Source organism: Kogia breviceps, chromosome 10 (assembly GCF_026419965.1).
Source record: "Kogia breviceps isolate mKogBre1 chromosome 10, mKogBre1 haplotype 1, whole genome shotgun sequence".
NCBI lineage: Eukaryota > Metazoa > Chordata > Mammalia > Artiodactyla > Physeteridae > Kogia > Kogia breviceps.
In genome coordinates this window covers 81,913,518-81,920,102 of record NC_081319.1, presented here as the reverse complement: position 1 = coordinate 81,920,102, position 6,585 = coordinate 81,913,518, and positions in this window count along the sequence as shown.

Here is a 6,585-nt window from a genome sequence, read left to right as displayed (position 1 = left end):
AGAAAGAAAAAGGTTGCCCACGCCGCAGCCGTTTGCAAACTCGACCTCAAGGGCGCGCAGCGAAAAGCCTAACCAGCCGACCGCGCCCTGGGTAGTCGCTAGGCCCGGAGTTACGCCCCGGGGCGCCTCGGCGCGTGCGTGCGTGCGCGTGCGTAGGCTCCGCGCGTGCGCGCTCGTTGACACTCGGCCCTGCCACCCGGAGAGCGTGCCTAGTCGCGGGCAGCAGCGCCGCGTGCGTGCGCTCCGCGCGGGCAGGGGCGGCTCACGCGGGATACGTACGCACGCAGACTGGGCCAGGGGTGTGAATGGCTCAGCGCTGGTGCGCGGTCTCCGCGTTGCTGTCCGCGGCTGCGTCCTGGAAACGTGAGAAAAGGCAGTGGGAGTGCTCCAACCTGTGACCGGGGGGAGGGAGCCGTGCCAAGAAAGTGGACCCGGGGAGACGTTTGACTAAACTCGCCCTCAGGAAGTGCTGGGATTATTTATGAGGCCTGCTTTTAAAGTAGTGGCTGCCAGGGAAGTGAAAAAGGAGCTTCACCCCAAGCTATAAGAGAAGTTATAGTCGTAAGAATGCTGTTTATGACGGTATAAATCAGTGTGGAGCTTGTGATGGGAAATAACGGAGAGCATGAGTTTGGGATAGACACAAGGAAACAAAGTCAAGAAGGAAAATTGAGTTTTCGCCTTCCGTGTACTGCCCCCGCGCAGTTCCTCCATTCCAAGGCGCCCACGATAACTGCGGGGAAGCTGGGAAGGGGTGAGCCCACCCCGTGGCGGGTTGGGTCGGCTCGGGTCTTCCCCAAGTTGAAACGAAGCTTGTTAGAGGGCGAGGGAATACATGTAAATAAACAACTCAGAAGATTTATGGGAAGGAGTTCAACTTTATAGGACTGTATTTATAGAGCCATTGCCGGCTCACTTATAAATAGATTAATGGGAAGCTAAAATTAATGGACTTGTGAGCTGCACGTTTAATTTCTGAGGCTTCAACATGACAGACAACCGCCTTCGAAGTCCACGCATGGAAGGCAGCCTGCGTCGGGAGTCATGAGCGCCCCCAAGAAGACACACGTCCAATCGGGCCAGTATATCCCTGGTGGCTCTAAGCTCTGGCTGCCCAGGGTCCCTGGGAAAGGACCCCATGGGACTGTTTTTGCAAATGAAGAGAAAGAATGTGGCCTCATAAAAAAATAATCGGCTCTTCTTCCTCCTAGCATTATTTTTAATCAGGGCCCATAAGCCGCTAATGCGGGCTGGCGAGCAGGCGGGCTCCTTGGCCCCTGGAAGCCGCGCACCTGGGCTGGCTGCCTCCAGGTCATCTCCTCCAAGGTCACCCAGCGTCCCCGCGCTGGGCCTGTGGTCGGGGTCCACGGCCTTGCGGTTCCAGATGCCGTTCTTTCCTTACTCCTTCGCAGCCTGGTTAAGACAGTAACAAAAGGGCCAGCGAGGAGCTGTAAGTAGCAGCCCAGGGCCATTTTGTTAGGCAAGGCTCTCTCTGGCTTCCCTATCTTTCCTTCCCTCTCCTCAAGTTCTTTCCCCACATTCAGGCCCCTCAGGACCTCGAGTCTGGGGTGACTGTCTCAGATCCTTGTCAAATGGTGGTGGAAAGAGGAGGTGGTCTGGAATTTACCTATGGAATAATATAGATGGAAGGTCTGTTTTTCCAGAGCTGGTGTTAACCCTTCAGTAGGAAAACTTGCCATGAGATATGGAAATTACTCATCACCGCCTTTGTATAATCCTAGGGGTAACCAACCCCTCTCTCTCCAAAAGGCAAATGAAAAGGAAACTCAGTGTAAAACATTTGAGCCAGAGACAAAGGCATATACCTATTTTCTTTCTAGATAAATGGATTGCACGCCCTCTTAATCACACTTCCCTTGTGGTTTTTTTTCTTCTTTCTACTTCCCTTTTTGATTCACTCGTTTATAATTCTAGCCATGATACCCCCCCTTTTTTTAATTAATAGGGAAGTTAAGAAGTGGAAAGTCTCACATAAAGCAGATTCCATTGTCCTTTCTGTCCTTCCCTATAGGGAAGTCCAACTGGGAATGGGTCACCTGAAAAAGAGAAAATTGATATGGGAGGCATATTATTAATTACCTGAGTGCCAACTATATGCTAAGCACTCTCCTAATCCAGGGTTATCCAGATTTAACTTTGCCAGTTATCCTTAAATGTATATACATGTTGCTGTTCCTGCTTTTTATAATTAAACTAGACAATGTTGGAAAGGACCTTAGGAGGCCCACATTTTACAGATAAAGAGTTTGAGGTCCAAAGAGAAACAGTGACTCGTGCATACCGTTTAACAGCTTGGACGGATTTACTTTCCTAGCCTCAGGGAAGACACCCAAGCCCTGGGATGAAATACAGATTGAGAAGATGTTTGATCACTGCAGCCCATTAGGGCTGGGCTGCAGCCCATTAACCCAAATGAGAAAAGCTCTGGCTTCCCTGGGCATCCGCTGAGCCTAAGGTAGGAAGCCTCCTAAGACAGCCTCTTTCCTCCTCTGGTCCAGGGAGCTTTTCCTCATTTGTTTATGGAAGGCCTTGCACTGCTGGTGAGGTCAGGGTTGGGTTCAGTCCTGAAATGAGCCAGTTAACTCGCCCAGATCCCAAGGTGTGGGGTGCAGGAGCCCATACCTGGCCCTGTGGGCTTCTCTCCTGCACCATCTCCGTCAAAGACATCATGGCAGAATGCCATCCCACTAGCAACATGAAGGGAGCATCATCTTTGACTTGGACCCAGAGGCCCTTCGTTCCTGGGACACGAAGTCTTTTAATAACCTGGGAAGTAAGTAATTTGACAACCTCATTTTTTTAAAGGGCAATATAAACCAAGAGATGCAGTTAACATGAGTTTTTATTGCAAATCCAGCTAGAAATAGGAGAGAATAGTGTCAATTTGGAATTTTAAAAAATCAAAAACACCTTCTAGTGAAAACAAAAGTGTCCATTTTTCTGGGAGGCAAAATTTATTGTATTTATTGTAAGGAAAACACTGCCTGTGTTTCAATGATTGGGGGGGGGACAAAGAAAAAAATTCTTGGCTATAAATTTTTTCTGTCTGTAGAATTAAACAATATCTATACTCAAGAAACTGAAGATGAAAACACAACAAAAACACAACAATCTTTTTATTTATGTAAATCAGGTCAACACTGGACAATAAACCAATTTCTACCCATTACCATAACAGCTTGTCTATAAAGAACAGAAAAATTCAGATAGGATTCTACCTAGGGTCAAGCGGTTTGTTTTTTTTTAACCACCCATTCACAGAGGTATAGATTCACAGATAAATAATCCCAAACTACCTGCTCGCCATATTTACACATTCCCATTAAATTAAGCATAAATAAATATATACAAACTTAACATGGATACCCTCCAGAGCTCTTCTAGTGAAGAGTCAATAGATTGATATTTCTCGATTGTGTGTCAAAAACAATGTTAGTGAATTAGAGACCAACTCAACAGAGGAGTCGATTTTGGCATTTCAAGAAGAATAGTGTTCATTCTACTTTTTAAAAGAAAACAAAACGAATTTTGTTATTTTTTTTTAACCTGATCATTTAACATACATTGGCACAGGAGGGGAAACACTGTTTGGGCTCTTGAGGCAACATCAGATGGTTTAAGGTTACTTCCTTTCCACAGAATGTATTACGAATACAAGATATCAGATGTGAGGACAAACTCCCTATAAACACTGTAAGTAGGAACGAGTTGCCCTTTTAAGTAAGGCTTTGTACCGGAGGAACAGTGTGTAGATAAGTTTGGATATTTCAGGTTTTCCATTAGACCGAAGTTTTCATAGGATATAAAATAGTTGCTTGAGAGAAAGTGGTTTCCTTGGCCAAAGAAAATAAAACATCCAGGTCTTTGAAAGGGTCTTCAGTTCTTTATGTAGGGGTGGAAAAAGCTAAGGATGTGGTGCCAGAGAGAAGGGGGGAAAAAAATAGCAAGCTGACTAGGGGAGAATCCTCGCCCACAACAGCCCTTTTTTTTCTCTCTCTTTGCTTCCAGGAGAGCCACAATACGTGTAAGAGGAGGCAGGACTGGACAGAGAATGGTCAGGAGACCTTTAGAACCTCCAAAGGAACTTGCAAAGTGGAAAGTGTGAGGGCAGCGCTGCCACGTCCTGACTCTTGCTTTCTACCTTTAGCTCTTTTGGTTTGGGACCGGGCACTTAGGAGTGAGCACGAGGCTTGGATACAGTGTCTTAAGAGTGCAGGCGGGGGGAGGAGGGAGAGCTGCAACTCACCTGTTTAGTTTGAAAACAAGACTCAAAGGGGCTTGCTTTAAACGTTTCCCTTGACTTAAAAGGCAAACTCTTGAGTTAATCCCACTGTTTATTGATTTATGGGCCCAAGGAAACCAAATCTTTTAATAACTCAATTATCAGATAAACGTAGCAGGCCTGGCTAACGAAAGCAAGGGGGCGGGGGTCTTACAGGAAAGGTGAAGTGAGGGAGGGAGGGGGGGGTGAAGTGAGGGAGGGAGAGGGGGCAGTGGGTTCTCTCCACGTTGCGTGGAGGCGGGGTGCGGGGGAGAGATGCCAAGCGCTCTGCTTAGCCCGGGCGCCAAAGGAACGCCCGGAGGAGGGCGAAGGGCGACGAAGGAGCCTGCGTAGCCCAGTAAGACAATTCCTACCCCATCACCCGCCTTTGGGAGCCTGAGGGTGGAGAGATTTCGTACCGGCAAAGGCGGGGGAAGCTTCCGATCCCCTGGACATTTCTAGGCCAACTCGCCCTCGGGAAGCAGCCGCCCGGGGCGGCCGCTGGCAGCAAGGGCCTCGGGCAGCGCTGAGACCCCTCCCGCCTGCAGCCCGCGGGGCGCCGCCCCATTACCTACTGGAGCACCGGGCTTTCTCGGTCGCCTTAGCCCTTAGGGTGAGACCGAGAGCGGGAAGGGCCCGCGCGGCCCGCGGCCCCTCCAGCGGCTGATTCTATGTCCTCAACACGACTGGGCGCGAGTGGCCCCCACGCTCTCGGGACCTGCACAGTAAGAGCAAGGCGCGTCCATCGCGTCTCTCGCACGTCACACGCGTGGGGCGCGTTGCCCTGCAAGGAAAGGAGACGATGGTTTTCAGTGCGGTTTCTCCCGGCCTTTGGCAATCAGAATACGTCTAATGCAAGCGGCCAGGCCCTCGGACAAAGGCGCAGGCTTCTGAGCTGGGAAGAGATGGAGTGTCTACACGCTCCCTGAGGTCTAGTTCCCGGCCTTTGCACTCCTATCAACTCATCTGGGGCTGAGCCCTGCACACCCAGAGGCCCCCAAAGAAGCTGACGTGGATGGGCTGGGGTCTGACATCAGCCGTTGCTTGGGCCCTCCTGGTGGCCTGAAACCAGCTCCCCAACTCAGCCCCCCCATAAAAATGTCAGTGCAAAACTCAGCAGGTTCCTCAATCCGACCCTCTAACCTCCCTCCTCCCCAGGCCAAGGCCCATGGGGCGGCAGACCTGAGAGTCCCCGTGGGTCCTAACTGTAAATCCTGCAGAACCAACCTCTGGCTCTCTATCTTCAAGGGAGGCTGCAAAGGTCCTAATGCCTACTTTGCTTAAAGAGATGCGTTCATGCACACTCTATTTAGAGACCTAGGTCATCGACTCCTTCGCCCCTGGGGATTTCCCACTGCTTTGGGGTGGGCGGGAACAAGGGGTTTCCGATCTTATTTCAAGATAATGCTCAGGTGAAGCCCAAGAAAGGAGCAGGGCTGCCAGAGTGAGAGAGATTAAATGTATGAAACTTCATCCACTGGGAATAGTCCCAGTGTATCCAGACAGTAACATTCAAAGCTGAAATACATCTCCTTTCACTTTGCATTATTTTACCATTATTGCCAAAAACAAGTGCACGTCTGGGAGGGGAAAAAAACGCCTCATTCATAAAGCATCTTGTAAGAAAGCAATTGTTGCTGAAACACGGGAGCTTGCACCACCCCCCTCCCCGCGACCACTCAACCACTGGCAAAGCTGCTGCTTTCCCCACAGTCGCCAAAGAGCCCAAGGAAATGGAATCCGTTTTAAAGGCAAGGCAAGGCAATAATGTTAAAATATTGGGCTCCAAGAACACTTACTCCTCTCCCCTAAAATTCATTTAGCAGCTCCCCACTTCCCCGGAATTCTGTGTTGAGGTATCTGTTAGCAACTAGACTCAAAGCTGCTTCAATCTCTTATTGGCCACTTTCTAAATTATTCCCTTTGAGCTTCTTTAAAGAAGTGCACCTGCAGAATTCTGACACACAGGCTTTGATTAAAAAGGGATCGGAATTTTTTTTTTTCTCTGTACCTTATAGATTGTGTAGGAAGCCCAAGTCCTCTTTGAAGAAGCTCATAAACCATGCGGGCAAAGCTTTGGAAAACAGAAGAGAATGAAATGGTACATACCCCTCCGAAGGAATTACATACTAATCAACGTATTCATATTGTGTTTGGGTTTTACTATTTTTCTTAAAATTGGTAGGTGACACAAATATGATAACAAATGCAAGATGCTCTGTAGGCAGATGCTGGCAAGGCTGGCAACTAGTAACGTTTCGGAAAAGAACTGATGAGGAGTCTGAATCAACTTATTGGTCCGG